This window comes from Lonchura striata, chromosome 1 (assembly GCF_046129695.1).
Source record: "Lonchura striata isolate bLonStr1 chromosome 1, bLonStr1.mat, whole genome shotgun sequence".
Classification (NCBI taxonomy): Eukaryota; Metazoa; Chordata; class Aves; order Passeriformes; family Estrildidae; genus Lonchura; species Lonchura striata.
In genome coordinates, this window is record NC_134603.1 from 115,140,322 (window position 1) to 115,157,826 (window position 17,505).

Sequence of the window (17,505 nt, forward strand, 5' to 3'; positions counted from 1 at the left end):
GTCTCAACTCAGCCAAAGCAAGTGAAGTCACCAAGGCTACCCTACAGTGCTGTTCTGCTCCTCCACAGCTCCACAACACCATGGTCCAACAATGAAAGAAACAATGAATGAGACAACAAACTGCACTGCATGTGGAAATCAGCTCCATCGTGGTCTGTGGTCACAGCAAGCAATTATCTTTTCACAGCCTCTAATTTTGACTCCTGTAAAGCCTTCTTTTATGATGCCTGCTCACTAAATATTAATCTTCAAAATGCAATGGTTCATCCCTTAATATGCATGTGACTGGACTCATGCCTGTGTGCTTCCTGTGCATTTCACAATGCAATAAAAAACCTGCTCCCTGCTCTTAATGACTTTGTGATTTATTGACTTGCCCATCTTTCCTCACTTCAGCTTGCCAAGCTTTATTTATTCCTTTTGTACATCAGCCGAGGGAAATAAACAGCACACACCCTACCTTTGCAAGTAAACAAATGCCTGATAGTGATACGACAGAATCATCATTAAGTAAAGTCCTTCCTTGGAGGTATTCACATTCACTGCTTTTTTGGCTGCTTCCATAACCAGGCCTACTAAACACTGACTAATTATCCCTGCTTGGGATTTCTCCCTAATGCCATTATCTCTAACAACATTGGCAAAGATTTTGCTTCATGTACAGCTTTCACTGAGCAAGTAATCACAAATGTATTCACACAAATTGTCTCCTGCATGTTGGAAGAAATGTCTTGGTGCAAATTGCTGAAATTCAAAAAACTTTCAGCACAAAATTTCTCAAAACTTATTCCCTCATTATCTTTTGTGGTTATCACAAAGCAAACTGTCCCCCTTTTCTTGAAAAGAGCTGTGCTTCTCAGCTCTGATCCCAAACCACACTCCCATTTTTTTTCCCCAGACACCCAAAGATCTAAACTGTCTCTGATTTCACAAGTTCTGCAAAGTCCCTCCAGATTTCTGGGAAATCTTGTTTGTTCAAAGAGACCCTTCCCTGGGTGATGTAGACATGGTGCAATGCTCTGTGCTCAGTTTCTCTCTGGATATTCCTGCATTTCATGTTTGCTGATTAGTCTTGTGTGTATGAGAAAGGGAATCAATAAAAGCTGTTAATCTATGTCCCTAGAATCCTTTTGCTCTCACAATGTAACAGACACTAAAAAATAACGGGCCAAGATTAAGCAAGTGCCAGGACAACTGACTGAATGGGACTCTCAGCAAGAATGGGTGAGCCAACTCCAAAAAAGGAGGAGGAGGGATCTGTATCCTGAAAAAGAAGTGGCGGCTGTGGGGACAAGCAGGGCAAGGTGAGGTGCAAATGCTTGATGCTTCTAGAAAAAATGTCTATAGCCTGGGGTGGGTCCTTCAGAGAAATCCAGGGACCCCAAAACCAAGGATGAAACACATATCTATTAAAAAAAAATCACATCTCTATGCAGCACTGATGAAACTAAACTGGGAACACTGAGTGTATTTCTGACATCCATGTTACCAGAAGTCTTTGGGAAAAGTCAGCAAAGATGTAAAGAAGAGAGCTCCAAACCAACTGGATAACCAGGGAGTCATTCTCTGGTGGAAGGCTGGGAATTCAATCTGTCTAGCTCATCAGAAAGATGACTGATGAATGATTTGATAGACAGCAGCTTTTTCCACTTGAAGGGAGGAAAAATATTGGGCATATAGGAGCTCTTTAACCTCATGGAGGAAAAGAACAGCAAATATGAAAGACTGAATGGTGATATCAGATCTGTTTTATTGGAAATATGCACATATTTTTAGCACTAGGGTTGATGGGCAGCAGGAGCAAACTGCCACAGAAAGTTATAGATTTCCTCACCCTTAATTATTTCAATGAATTATTAAAGTAATTCTGAAATGTACACTTCAGGCAAACATGAACATCCTGTGCTTTATTCAGAGATTAAATGTGTTACACTGAGGGGCAGAGGAATCAAGAATAAATGAAAGTAGCCTTCTGGCCTTGGACACAACCACCATGACTAACCTCCTTCATGCTCTTAGGGGCCCTGATGCCCCTTCAGAGGAGAAAGACAGATTTTTTCTGGGTGGCAGTGGTCAGATCTGGGGGCCTGTTTATTTATTATACATTGGGGCTCTGATGACTCTGCTCCTGGACTTCTGTGCCTGAAGACCTTTGGCAGCACTGTACAAGGTAAGAGAATCTTGGTTTTTTTTGCATCTTGGTATTTGCAGAAATGTCTTGTCAATTAGCCTTCCCTTCTGACATATGTCCAGTCAGCTGTCACTGATTGAATTATTGCCTTCTGGATTTTATTTCCTTTTTCTTTCCAATAAATAACCCATCTTGCATATCTGGTTCTGTAAAACTAGCATTGTTTCATAGGATTTTGCTGGCATTTTCTTGGTTACCCTTTAAAACTCTCCTAACCACCAACTTGTCAAAACTGGTGTCCAGAGGCTGCTGGCTGCTGTTGAATACACTCAACCAATACTAGCTGGCAGAACCACATTTCCTGCATGCATTGGCATATTAGCCTATAAAGTTATTCATACCAAAGTGCATTTCAGCTGCTTAGTTGAAATCCTATCATCTTTACCCTTGCAGGGCTTTTCTTGGCTGAAGATGCAGTTATTTTTGTTGTTTCCTTGCCAGGCACAACACAAAGGCTTTTTTGACTATTCTTGCTGGAGCCAAGAGAAAATACCAAGCAGAGTTTTGTTAACCTGGTAGTCTTCAGCTCATAAAAGACTTAGGCTGATACCATTTTCAGCACAGTGGAAGCCAGGGCTGCTGAGAGCTGGGGTTAGTCATACCAGTTTTTAATTTTTTATTATTGCACCTACTACAATCCATCCATTGATAAAAATAGTTATTTGCACACAGACATCCTATCCTGTTATTTCCACCTTTGGGCAGTCAGTATCCACAACCCTATGAACTCAGAATTGTCTCTGGGCACACAGAGTTTTCCTCTTTTGAAAGGCTGAGAAAGCTGAAGCTGTTCCTCATCAAGCAGAGGAGGAGCCTGGCAAAAGGCATGACGGAGTGGGGGGCCCAAGGCAGCAGACAACCCATGGATGCTCCATGGGGTAAAACCCCCAAGAAGGCATCTCTCTTGCATAGGAAAATATGCTTTACTCATCCTGCAAGCTCACGAGGACCATTGCACTGCTGGGCAGCTGACATGTGCTGGGACGACCTCAACTGCAGAGCTCTGCTGTTTCTCAGATGTTGTCCTTTACAACTTCCTGATCTATACACAAAATCCCCTGGCTGAAGCTGGGTGGCATTTCTGAGCCAGGCAAACTGTTCCAGCCAGGGTATCCACTTCTAGCTGAGCTGGTGAGGATGTAGGTCATAAGCATTTGCATTGTGCTGGTCCCTCAACACCTGCACAAGGATAAGTCCTCTCCCACTGAAGGCAGGAGGGAAGTGGGAAGCTTAATGTATGGCACTTGGGGCAATATATGCCATGTCCTGACCATTCCTTGCCATTTGCTTTCTGGGATCTAGCCAAATGAAAACACTGTAACTTGGAGCTGGGAATCATTGGTGTTGGCTTTGAACACAAGGACAGACACAACAGGTCAGAGGAAGGTCCCCATGGATAATGGCAGAAAAGCAATTTTGGCAAGTGCCTCTCCTTTAGACACTCAGCCTCCTGACCAACCTCACCGACACCTCAGAGTGTACCTGAGGCTCAGCTGCTGCTTTCATATTTAACTGCCTTTGTGGGGACTTCTTCCCATCAATCTGCTTTGCAATCCATGTCATTTTGGAGACACCATTAAAAATTTCTGCTGCAAAAGCTGCCACAGACATAATTCTCGTGTTGGAGGCAAACCATTCCACGAAGACTTTAATCCATGGTATAAATTACAGCAACCTTTGGTCCTTCCAACACAGCAGGTGGCAGAGGAAGAGGAAATTGAGACTCATCTCTGACAACCACCTTCATTCCCTTTGCTGAGCCGCCTCCAGCTTTGGCTGACAGTCAAGCTCTGCAGCACAAAAATTCTGAGACCTTGTACGTGTAGCTCACGTGAGCAGCTCTTCCTCCAGAAAAAGTCCCTTGTAAGCCAGGGAGCTGGCCCACAAACAGGTTTTCTTTTAATCAGAAAAGGTTGCAGGTTCAGGCTCTAATTTGTTTGATAATTTTTTTATTGTGCTGGCCAACATGCTAAAAAGAGATTTATTCATGAAAAGGACAACGTCAGCATCTATTCCCTGTGCAAACAGATGAGAAAAAAATCTGTAAACAGCAAAAGTAAGACAGAAAGAGCAGACAGAAAGACAAAGAGCAGCATACTAAATTACCCCTGCCATGTGGGTCACTTTGGAGCATGTTTTTATTTTATTAAACAGCTTCTGCACAAAGTGTAGTTTTGCTCAACTAAGGCATCATACACTGAATATTAAAATGATACTAAGACTTGTAAGTGCTGAGGGCAGGGGGGAAGCGGGTACACCCCTTTTATTCCTGGAGTTATTGTTTTACAAATATAAGGTACTGATGACACTGTGTATACAACACAGATAGGGCATAAAAAAATCACTGCAGTGGCTCAATAGGAATGATCTGTAGCTGAAAACCCAGTAATGCAGACAGTAGGTGAGGGAAATGTGCTGAAATGTCAGGATGTGGAATGCCAGGAGAACAGCCCTTAAAATAGTTGCACCAAAAATAGCCTCTGTGGACAACAGGAGGGGGGTTCGCCTTCATTTATTTCTATTACCAGCTTCTTGACATGCTGTCTCTCAAGCACTCCTGGTCCCAGAGACACCCCTTTGTCCCATGCATGTGTGCACTGCTGCAGTTCCTGCAGGGATGGGAGCACCCACCAAAAAGCAGAGTGCTGGAGCTGCCAGTGCCAGGGGAGGAGACAGTCGCCTCGTGTGGCTGGCAAACACACCAGCTAAAACTACACCTCCCCAGAAGCTTCAGAGCAGCTCTCTGCAAATAGCAGCAAATCCTCTGACAGGGCCGGAGGAAATAAACTGAATGGTGCCTTGTAAGCTGGCAGGGTCTGCACCAGAGCAGGGGACAAGCAGAGATGGTGCAGCTCTGGTGGGGAAGCAGACTACTACCCTCCATCATGCTATACAGTAACCTGAAAAAATCACCTCTTCCCGATATATCTTCCCTGCAAAGCTGGGCCAGTCATCAGGAGCTGCAGGCGGTGCCCACACAGTCATTATTTCTCTGGGCAAGAATTTAGATGGTTCTGGAGCAAAAGCCATCCCTCAAGGCTAAAATGGCACACAACTTCAGGGTGACTCTAGAGATGCTGAACAGTACCAGTGTGACCTTAGTAAGGCTTAAAGGACCTTTGGTTTCTTCAGGTAAGAAAGTTGAAAAACCAGGTGTGTAGGCAAGAAGCAAGTCACCACGTGTCTGAGCACGATGGTCTGAGGACTACTTGTGCCAGACTTAGCTCTCGGTAAGAGGCAGGACCCAAGGCAGGGGGGGGGAAACTTTCAAGGAGAACAAAAACATAGGAGATACTCACATTTTGGCATGCAGTGAAGTGCAGCTATGTCAGCAAAACTTGTTTTCCAATACATGCAATGAACATAGGTGGGAATTCAGTGCTGGATTTGCAGCCAGCAGCTTACAATTCAGTGTGATGACTCAGGACTTTCAGTTGCTCTGCAAGCAAAGGCTGCTCTGAACTTACTCAGACAGAATTTCCATTTTCCATGACAAGAGGGCATGTCTCACTCTTCTAGTTCTTTTCCTGATAAAGATAATATTGCTAACCCACAGCATTTTAGAGATTTTGTATGCAGTCATCATACCCCTGAAGTGCTGTAACCATTGTTTTTTGGCTTTATAATCACCGTTTCTGTTCTTAGAAGTGATGTTGTCACACTTTTTCTGAAAGCTATTATCTGATGCTGTATCTGCCAGGTCTCCCTGGGATCAGAGGGTGAAACAGTCGTTCATTCTGTCATTCCTCTCCCTCAGGATGAGATATTAGAGGCGACTCCTACTCCTGATTTTGGTTTCATAACAGGGTTGTGGTGCATTTCTAGTCCTCCCTGTGCAGCATCACCCTGTGCAAGTGCAAAGGGTCCAACCTCTCCTTGAAGCAGAGGGCTCCCAACACCGCCAGTGCTTTGCCTGCCTCCAGGTGACAGCAAAGATGGGAGTAATATTTATTCTGAGGTCAGGGGTAATTAGGTAACACAGGGTTTGAAATAAATGAAGCATAAACCATTCAGGTGTTAGTAAGTATGAAATGGAAGTAAATCTGAGTGAAGCTTTGACTCTTTCTAGAGCTGAGTGAACACAGACATTGAAGCACTTGGGAAGGTATAGGGAGGAGACAGATTGTAGCCTTTGGAAGCATAAATCATAGACTGTTTCTATCTTTTTCAGTCATTAGGAAAAAAGAATGAATGACAAAAAGAGAAAGGAGAGGAGGTCAACAGAGAAGGGTTAAAGGTTAATTTCCTGATTGCTGGGATATGAAAGGTAATGGCCCCAGATGCCTGTGAATTTCCTTTCAAAAGAGGTATCATCATTTAATGCAGTCTTTTATTGCCCCTTTCACATCAGTTTCCTCATCTTCCAAAACAGTCGTTTCTTCTGCTATTAAGCATTACATTTCCCATACTGTGGACCTTGACGGCTTTGACATGCTAGGTAAGGGCAGTAAATCTCCTAGAAACATAACCTACTCCTGCTGAAGGTAACAAGAACTCTGCCACTGGTGGCTGTAGCAATGCGGAAGGTCCACTTCTGATGACTAATGGCATTAGTCACATTTTTACTGGAACCTCTTGTTTATGAACAATTCCAAAGCATTTGTTCAGAGAGCTCAATTTAAATGCAAACAATGCAGCTTGTGCTCCATTTTATGATATCATGAGCTCCTAAACTCCGGTTTATGTCACCTGTAGTCTGCAGGCTGCCCACTGCTCTCATTTTAAGTGGGGGATTTGCATTTTGGAGGGCAGGTGGCATACAAAGGACTCTTACAAACATTGTAATGTGAAGCTATATGGGAAAGCACAAGAAGCAGTCTATGTGTTAAACCAAAGTTTTAGAAGGTTGAAAGGTTACAAGGTGATGGTGGCAACTGTGATACTTCCCTATTTTTGTACTGTTAAATGAATTGGCAAGTCCATTGGAAATGATGAGCATCAACCCCTTAGATTCAGTCAATTCAACTCAGACATCCTACAGTAATAACATATTAATATTTTTAGGTTGTCTGCTATAGCCCAGCTCCATCATTCCCTGATGGAGGACTAAGGACATGACAAGGATTGTCCCCGGGCCACTCTGCAGCTTTGCAGCCATATGCAGAAATCTCTCCCAGGGTTTCCTACGTCCTGTCCCATAGAGAGTTGCCGGGCCCACATGTGCTGTAAGAGGGTCCCAAAAAATTCCTTTCAGAGCAGAGGGAGGGAAGCAGAGGGCTGTCTTTCCCCTAAGCTCCATGGGACACTGGCAAGCCTCTGAAGGTCTGAGCTGCAGTCTGCTGCTTTTAGCAGTGCTATTACTGCAAGCATGTGGCTCCATGTGGGTACTAGATGGGCAAATCATTTTTGCTGTGCCTTGATCTCTCAGTTCAGGGCCCCATTTTGTGTATGATTATTTTGTGGTCACTGGTGTCTAGGTCCTAAGTAGACATGGCAGAGCAAGGCAATATTATCTCTCTATTGCAGGGAAAAGGGCTGGCAGCTGACAGGAGAGCAAGGCAATGGTACCCACAGCTCAGGGCAAGAATAAAACCAAATCTACAAAGTGTGTCCCCAACAAAACCACAAGCTCACCCTTTGTCTTTGTAAGGCTTTTCAAGTCAAGCTCTGCTGCTTAGAGACAAGAGTCCACAGAACTATAATGGGTAAATGGGGTTCGCCAGCTTCTGACTGGGGTAATACAGCACCTACCCTGATCTCGCATACTGCAAATAAATCAGAGTTCACCCGCTGCTTTTTGGAGAGGAGCTTGAAGTGTCTGGGTAATCAGAAGGCATCTCTGAACATGTCATGAGGGTTGCCTGATGGCTGAACTACCACATCTGCCTGGCCCTAAAAGGATGTTAAATGATGATGCACAGATCCAGTGCATGTAACTTACTTTTTGTGTCCTCCAACTACGCCAAAATAGTATTTTCACTCCAGCAGAGAGCTGGGATCTATGTGAACAGTCCACTAAAGGGAACTATGTCGTATTGGCATTTCTCAAAACATCAGACACGGATATTGCCATTTTTTGAGATGTGGGATGTAAGATGAATAGATTTCATACCATGACTTCCAAGCCTCCATACTAGGACTTCTGATCAACTGCCCTATTCACTGTAGTTATGGAAGTTATTTATGTTAAATAGATTAAAGGCTAAAGGCCGAGCAACTTAGATTTTCTCTGAGTGATTTGTTGTTTCAGCTTCTTTTATGTTAACATCTGTTTGCATTAGTGCGGAAATACCATACTTGCCTTCCCTTGAGAAAAAAATTTGCTTGTGGACTCAGGTTTATCTATTTCTTGTTAGAGTAGCGATGTCTTCTGGGGTGGGGCCAAACAGGCTGGTTCCTGGTGGCCATTACTCAACAAAGCACTTAATTCTTTGCACACCTGGTGAGGAAAAGTCTATGGCAGAAGCAGTGAGAAAGACTCCATCTTCTCCCACAAAAATAAGTTTAGCAGGTTTTCAGCCCAACTCTTTTCCCACTTAAGTCACCAGTCTAATTCTTATAAATGTACCTTAAAAGCAGTTTTGTATACTGTAAGTTGCAAGACTCAAAAGTAAGCAATTCCTCCTGCTATTTGCAGCTTTGTTATTCATTGGCATTAGAGGCAGACTTTGGAAACACTTAGTAGCACTGTTTAAAGACTTTCAATTTTCTGTTTTGTGTAATGTAATGTACACAAATGTACACTAATGTATTCAAAAGTAACTCTGAAAGTATTCTTCTACCATAAGTATAATGGGATGATAACATTACTACAGAAATTTGGGAAATTTATACAAATATGATGACAAATTCTCTGTTTGATTCAGGCTGCTTGTGCATGTTTTCCACCTCTCTCTGCCTGCCTCGCCTCTTGATCTGTGCTACTGATGGATTAGTAGATTGGTTCTTATTTTGGAACAATTACCAAAACTTCTGTAGTCCCTCTTGTAAGAGTCTCTTAAGCAAGGAAGGAGAAGCTACAGGTGTATCACACTCAAGCAGGGATGCAGCCCTTGTTCTTCGGTGACTTTGCCAGACTCCAAAGCCCCATGTCCCCACCATGGGCAAATATTTAATTCTACTGGCTGTGCAGCCTGGCTGGGAACATCTGGGCACGGGATAAGGCAAAGATGTGTCAAAGGGGTGTTTCAGGTGAAGGTGAGCCAGAGGCTTAACCTGAGTACTGCTAGGAGAGCAAAGCAGAGTTTTATATTATACTTCTTTTGTAATCTGCTCCTCCCGAGCTTTGCTGCTTCTTAGTAGTGCTAAGGGTTTAGAGCATCTGTGCACCAGAAAGCTTTCCTAAATCAATAGTCTCCTGCAGCTACATAAATAGCTAACTGGAGCAAAGATGTTTATTTTTGAAGTGGGAGATGTTGCTCCTGCGACAAGGTTTTATTATAATGATTTTGATCCTCAACCTGCAATCTTTACACCAAGACAAGACTCCCCTTGATTTCAGTGCAAGCTTTGTCTGACTAAGGATTTCAGAATTAGCTCTTTGCTTTTATTTTTATTGAGAAACAAGCCTGCACTTGACAAGGAAAAAACAGTAAGTGGATCATGTCAGAGAGACAAGTTCCTATGAGAAATTTCTAGCTGGAAAAACACAGCTTTTTGATTACATGGCAAGAAGCTGCAAGGTTAAAGCTTCAAGAGTTTTCTGGGAGAAAAAGATGCTAATGCACTAATGTGAAGGGTACCTATTCCATCAGGGAAAAAAGGTGCAACCCAGCATACACCTCTGCTTCCTCTCTGTCAGAGACTACACAAATGAGTAAAGGTTGCAGCAATTAAATTAATAAACATAAACATTAGGAAAATATTTCCACAAAAATTTAAAACATCCATGGAAATAGACACATTTTGATCTAAGGATTTGATCTGAAGAATACGCATCAGTCTAGACATATTTCATGCCACCAAAAGGGCCCTAATCCCAAGGAGGACATAACCCTATATAGGAGTGGCAGTTCTGCACCAGTGTACTTCCCTCCACAAGAATCCCTAAAAACAGGCCATTTGCAGGGAAGAGCAACATGACAATCAAGCCCGGCAAAGATGGGGAGCACATAAAGCTCCACAGCTAATAGTAATTGCAGAGACAAGGAAATGGCAGCAGAGGGGCTGGGGTGTGCCCGCCCAGGGCAGCCCTGCCTTGTGGTGCAGACAGGCAAGAGGAACCAGGGAAGTTGGGCAGCTATAGGTCTGCAACACTGGGAATGGAACAGGCAAATGCAGAGCTGGGGATTCACTCAGGACTTATCCCCTGCTCCTCGGCATCAGTGGAACAAAAAAACCCCTAGGACAAGATGTCAGCAAGGTAGGAGTGCCTACTGCCTGGTCTGGCAAACAGAGCAGAGTGTTTGGATGGGTTTGGTGATTAGGGTTTTTTGGAGGGGGGAGTGCAGTTTGGGAGTCTTGGGGTTTTTTTCTGCTTTACATGCAAAATTTCCCCTGGAAGCAGAGGATTGTGAACGTGTTGCTCAGCCCGCAGCTGCTTGCTGAGCCCTGGTATGCACTTCAGTGCCCTGCTGATGCAGGTAGGTGGGTACTCCCAGAAGTTTGTGCCAGCTCTCGTCCGTCCAAAAGTCTCGTTTGACACAAAATCGGGATGCAGGAACAGACATAGCAAGGTGAAGTGTGCGGGTATATTCTCCAGAGGGGTGGGGGTAGTGAGATGCCACATTGGAGAGAGCAGCAGCCCCGCTGCCCAGAAGAGGGGTCAGGAGCCTGAATTCAGCAACTCAGTGTTCTCCGCACCAGACTTCGGAGGTGGGGAGCAGTGGGAGTCACATGCCAGCCAAGTCTGCTGCTCCAGCGCTCGGCGTGGGCAGCAGGCAGGAGACAAGGACCATGGCAGGGCGGGTGCTCCCCCGCAGAAGGCTGCACCAAACACTCATCTTCAGAAGCGGAGGTTCACCAGCATCACGCAGTAAAAGCGAGCTGTCAGCTCACCCTTACTGCAAGCTGACAGTTCCTTTCAATGAGAACGCGCAGCCTTCTCGATCCTGCTTTTTCAATAGAAAACCCCGGGGTCAGTGCGTTTAATGGAACTCATCCCACCATAGGCGTGGAGCGCAGGCACTGTCCCCACGCCAGCAGAGCGCGCGGTGCGGGGACACGGGCGGCTCCTCCCGCCATGCCCCCCCCGCACAACCCTCTGCCCGCTTCGGATCGGCCTGGGCACGCTGGCTCCTGCTCCCCCGCTCGCCCGAGCCGCGGGTACCTTCGCCACCGGGGAGCTCACTGCGGCGCCGCTACCCAGCGATCGGTACCGACCCCCGGGGGGAGGCAGGGCAGGGCAGGGCCCCCGCGGGAGCGGCACCCCGACGGTGCGGGCCGGCCGATGCTGCACGGGGTCCCCGGCCGGCCGGGCGCGCGTCGGGATGGACGGGGGTGGAGAAGGGGTGTCAGGGACCCGGCGCTCCAGGACGGAGCCGCTCCCGATCCGCGCCCGGCCCCTTCCCGCGGCATTCCAAGCCCCGCACGTCCCGTGGCGCGGCGTGGCGCGGCGCCCCCCCGCCGCCCCCGCGGCCGCCGCCCGGCGGGTCCCGCCCGGCTCCGCAGTGTCGGGGGCTGCCCCGTCACCTGATCGTCGCCGTCGCCGCGCGCGCGCGCTCACCGCACCGCCCCCCCGCACCGACCGGCCCCCCCTCCCCGCGAACGGGGGCGGGGGTGCCCGGTATATACGGCCCCGCCGCCCCCGCCCCTGCCTGCCTCCTGCAGTACGGGAGGCTGCGAGCCGCCGCTGCCGCCGCCGCGCCGGGCCGGGCCCCGGCAGGTGGGCGAGCCGTGCCGAGCCGGGGCTGCTGCGGGGTGAGTGCGCGGGCGGCGGGCGCGGGGCTCCGGCCCCCCCATCCCATCCCCTCCCCTCCCCTCCCCGTGGGGGGCGGGGGAGCGGCGCCGCCGCCGCCGCCGTGGGAAGGTGCCGGGGGGCGGCGGCCGAGGGGGCTCGCCCGGGTCGTACCTGTTGCGGGGCTCGGGGGGGCCGGGGGCGTGGGCGGCGGCGGGGCTGCGGACTTCGGGGCGGCGGCGGTACAGCCCCGCGGCTCCGCCGTGCCCGTGGGTGCAGCCCCGCGGACCCCCAGCGGTCCGACCCGCCGAGATGCGGAGCGGAGCCTCTCGTCCTGCCCGCCCCAGGGTCGCGGTGCCGGTGCGGGCGGATGCTCGGCCGGAGCCGGGCACCTGCACTACGGCAGCCCGCGGGCGCAGTCCTGGCTCGCCCCGGGCGCTTCCCGGAAAGTTTCTAGAACTCCTTAAGCTGGGAAGTGGCATTAACAAAACCCCGATCCCGGAGCCGGGCTGCCGCGCCGCCGCCGCCCGGTGAGGATGCTTCGCGTGGGGGGCTCCCCTTGGCGACCTGCCCTTCCCGCACCGCTGCGCGGGCTGGCGCGGAGGAGCCGCGAGTGGCCCTGCCTGGCCAGCTGCGGGGCGGTGCGGGGCGATGCGGAGCCTGCCGCGGGCGCGGCGCAGCCGGGGCTGTGCGACTAGGGGGTGCAGGACACGCGTCCCTGAGAGCAGCTGCGGGGAAAAGGGTACCGCTGTACGTCCGTAGTCGGGGCGTGTTTCTGGTCTCAGTTGGGTTTTGGGTTTTGTGCGGTTTTTTAGTTAAAATCCCTCCAAACTTAACGGGCATCACATTGTAGCCGCTACGTACCCCATAAGGAGCAAGCAAAAGCGCAATTAATTACTTTTAGCTTTCGCTGGGAAATACAGTATATGAAAAAGCCCTCTTCTGATTGCTGGTGTGTCGGGAGGAGCAGCCGCTTTCCAGGAGCACTCTTTTGCCAGGCAGATTTTGGGATGCAGGCACTGGGCTGGCATGCGCAGGAAGGTTCCAGAACAGCGGTGCCGCCTGTTCCCCGGGCAAGGGAGCACCCCAGAGCACCCACCTCTTCCTAGGGACTGCGCAATCAGGCTTCCGCACCGACACAGCACATCTCGCTGTCACCCGGGAGGGGGGATGCCGAGGTAAAGCTTGAGTGCTGCGTGTTTGGGATGAGGAGAGCTCGGCTGCCCTCGTGCAGTCGTGGTTTGGTGACTGGGCTGTGGCTCGGTGCAGTCATTAGCAAGGAGCCACCAGGAAACGCCTTTGCTGTGCTGCTTCTACTGACGTGGTTTTGAGAAATCCACGTTGCCACAACCTGAAACAAGTTTAAAATGACCATAGTGGTGATGGTTCCTTTTCACAGTAATGGCTTTTAGCAAGCTGTCTCCCTCTGCAGTAGGGCACTAGCTCTCCTGGTAGCATATGCTGCAGCATGGGTTCTTTTTGCTTTTTAACAAACTAGACAAATTACACAAAATCAGCTGAGAGGAATGACCTACTTGGAGAGAGAAGAGGAGAAAAAGTGTTTGAGAAGGAAACCTTGATTCCAAATGTCACCTTGTGTGTCCTACCGTTTGTCCTAGCCAAGCAGAGTCCTTGCCTCTGAAGGTGTGAACTGCATGGCTCAAGGGCTTGCTTCCCCTAACCACCCCCCCACTACCCCCCCGCCCCTTTCTGCTTCAGCGGGAAAGAAATAGTTACTCATGAAGGGGCATTTCAGGTGTTTCTTAAACATTCTTGCATTACAGCTGTAGCATCCAGAAGTTAAAATACCTAGAACGTTTCTCCTTACCCTCTCACACACCAGGTTTAAAATTAGAACATCATTAGCAAAATTGTAGGTGGCTCTAGGGAAGCAGGGGATATTTTACGGCTGAAAGTCACAAAGCCATCAAATAACATTTTCACAAATACCTGGGTCTTGCAGGTCTTCAACATGGCTGGCACTGACACAGCTACCTTCCTGCATGCGGCTCAGTGCAACGTGTAAGTACAAGAGATCTTTCTGTGAATTTTGTGTGTGTGTGTGTGTATTTTAGTAAATGAATGGTCTCTTCCCCCCGCTTTAAATAGGTAGGTTGATTGCGACAAACGGGGAACGTAGCATATTGCAGATGTTTTTGGTTCTGGGGCATCATGGGTAATATCGGAAAGGCTCTGCTTTTCATACCAAAAAAACAAAAGTAACTAGGAAAGAATTTACCTGTGTTTCCAGTGCTTGCATTATCAGCATCTATCCCCTGTTAAAGAATGAGATGTATTTCAAATAATTTGTGACAATGTTATGGCCTTGCTTGAACCATTGAAATGTTGGAAGGTAGGTACCCCAATGATTCCATTAATACCACTCAACAGTCAAGGAACAGTTGAAAACTGAAAAGCAAAAGTAAGGTATGGCAAAGAATTCAGCTTATTTAATGTGGAAATAGCATTTTTAATGTAATAAGAATGAAAACTGCCTTACCAGCATTGAACATCGATGTATTAAATGCACGTTCAGAGGGGAAGAGTTGGCTGCATTTCACCACAGGTTAAGTAATTGTGGGTTAATAGACTCTGTCAAATACGTCCTGAGAAATATTAGTTCAAGAAGTAAGGTTTCTTCACAATATGCCTGCATTTTACCTTGAAAAGAAGTCCACATTTCTGAAAACTCTTGCTACTGCATATAGGCATGATGGCTGTCTGGCTATGTAAGAGCGGTTTTTAAAAGATGCTGTGGAGAGGAAAAATAACAGGTGCTCATAAGATCAGTTTTAAAAATAGAAGGCAGAAAAGAATTGGGCCTTCTCATGAAAACTGTCCTACCTGACTATTTCCCTTTTCATCCATCAAGCTAAGAGATGCTCCAATTTTACTTGTATTAGCATAATATTTTTGTTGGCCACTGTTAGAGAGGCTTGCATTTTAAAAGATAGATGAGAGGTTTAGTTAAAACAAGAGTACATAAACCTGGGAGAATGTTATATTACTTTGAATTGTTTTGAAAACAGAAATTGTTTTCTGTACTCTAGCAGTGTCTTCAATATTCTCTCACAGTGTGTACTTGGTATTTCTTGATAAGGTATGGCTGCCTCAAATCACATAAATAGGGGTTAAGTAAATGTGACATTCTTTCATGATAAACTTGTCATTTACTGTTTTTATGAATGGTTAAATTCATGTGTTTATTGAAAATCTCATACCCTGGATTTCACAAGCATAAAGTTTTTAACATTCTTTTCACATACTGTGCATTTGTGTAGTGCCAATATATATGCATGGTGCAAGGAGAGAAAAGAGTACTATTTACTTCATCTTATTTTACCCATTGCATTTGATAGGTCATACGCAGATGGAGTGAAGTTGATGTAGGATATGTACATGGAAAAATCCTCATTCTTGAAATATATTTAGAATAAAAAGCTGCCAATATAGGCTTGCCTGGTTTTGGGGAGGAGTGTGTGCTTTGAAGAAGGGTTGGGTTTTTTCCTTCGGGTAATTAATTTTTAAAGAAGTGGTTTCCTAGTTTAAGAAACCAGCAAGGGAGGGAGAGATGCAAAACGTTATTACAAGAAAAGGTCAGTACTATCCTGTTCCTTCATTGTTTCATTCATGGGTTTGTTTTGGGCTTGTTTTGTTTTGGTTTTTTTTCCCCTCGTGTCTGACCTGCCAAAAGATTATTTAGGAGGGGAGGGAAAGAACAGAGTGTGTTTATAAGGTAGACACATGTATCGGAAGGAATGCTTAATTAGGAAATAGCGATACAGCCCTACAGCCTAATGGAGTGAGAAGATGACAATTCTCAGCCAGCTGGGTGGGGCACAATGCAGTGCTAACTGTAAGCCTTTTGTCTAATAAAAATGCCTGAAACAAAGTGGTTGACTGGCAGTCAGCATCCCGCTTGACCTTTTTAAAACCAGGAAAACAAAGTTAATGAATGTATCTTTCAGTCGCCACCCAGTATATCGGGATTTTTGTGCGTTACTGGAGAGCCACGACTCTGGCAGCTTTAGTTCTTATCGCAACATGGCTATTCAGAGTTTGAAAGATGATTTGTGAAATTGTGCCTGTGGAAATTATTAAAGCCTCAAGCGAAAGAAAGCCCTGTATACAGCTACTAAACTACTTTGCCTGACTGGTTTTGAGGTTCCTTTTCTTGTCAGTGCAATGAACTAACTTCACCAGAGTTTCACAGGGTTGCTGGAAAATACAAATCTTCCCGTTTCTAAGCTGTGCTTTAAGACTCCTGTATTACTGAATAGTTGGAATTGCTAGATAATTACAGCAAACCCAGTTCATTATGTAAGTTAAATGTAGACATTGTTTAAAACTTTATTTTAATGAGGTAAGGCATTCCTAAATACTCTTGCTAGAAAAATGATTTTGAGCTTTTTTTTATAAATGCTGAATATACTGCATGACTGTTAAAGAATTTGTAGCATTTCATAAGCAGGATACTGGCAAGACACTGTTGTTTTTTAATGATCTAGAATGTAAAATCAAGTCTAATAGTCCCCGATATGTGTAAGCAGCTATTTATGTGTTGCTAAATTTGAAGCAGTATAAATTGTATAACTTGTGCAAGTCTGGTAAGCCTGCATCTATTGGAAATGGTGTAGAAGAGCCTGTTCTGATGCAGATCATCAGCGTGAGGGGAATTTTATATAGTTACGAGATACCTTGGAAACAGAACTAATATTTGTGCTGGTTTGTTAGTACATTAAATGCTTAATTACTTCCTTTGAACATGATTGAGGAGGTTGATTTACAAATTAATACTTGTTTTTAATGCTAGGTGACAGTATCGCCACTGAAATGCAGAATTCTCTGTGGTTTACACTTTCTGTAGAGACAAACAATTTAGTTTGCATGTATCAAAAAGAAAATGGTGGCTTCTCATCTCTCGGTGAAGACTGAATAGAAAACTGATGTGGTTGATGTCTTAACACTGGGGCACTGTTTCGCAGAGAATAATGTATGCGCTGAACTGTCATCATAAAATTAGACAAACTTTTTAATGAGCAGTGAACGTTTTAAGATGCAGCGCCTTTCTGCTGCACTTAATGTCTGAATGTTATAATGGGTGTCTGCATTAATAGAACACACTCAGGCTCATGTATTGTGTTATAGATAAAACAGGGAATAGGCTAGAGAGGGGAAATGTAAGTGCTATCCAGGAACTGATTTTTCTTAGGCTTGCTGTAGAATATTCAATAAGATGAAAAAGTATAAATGGTAAATGGTACATATTTATCATTTGAGTATTATTGATCTGGATGAAAAGAAAACAAGTAAAAATCAGCATTTTAAACAGAACTTAAAAATTAATCTCTAAGACTTTGAAACCTGTAATCAATGTAAATTGGAGGGGAGGAGAAGGAAAGGATTGGGGGAACAGTTGCAGGCATTGAGCACATGTTCTACTTCTTCAGCTTTGTCAAGGAAATAGGTATCGTGATGAAGAAGATAAAACAACCACCTAAATTTACTGGATTTCAAATCAACTAGTAGCACTTCTGAA

At 46.1% G+C, this 17,505-nt stretch overlaps 1 long non-coding RNA gene across 1 annotated transcript in view; it reads left to right on the plus strand.

Moving 5' to 3' along the window:
• Nucleotides 1–11,837: 11,837 nt before the first annotated feature.
• Nucleotides 11,838–17,505, plus strand: part of LOC144248933 (uncharacterized) — a 62,884-nt gene continuing 57,216 nt past the window's right edge. The window contains exons 1-2 of the long non-coding RNA XR_013342119.1: nt 11,838–11,989; nt 13,930–13,988. This is a non-coding gene — a long non-coding RNA (uncharacterized LOC144248933). The remainder of the gene's footprint in view (nt 11,990–13,929; nt 13,989–17,505) is intronic.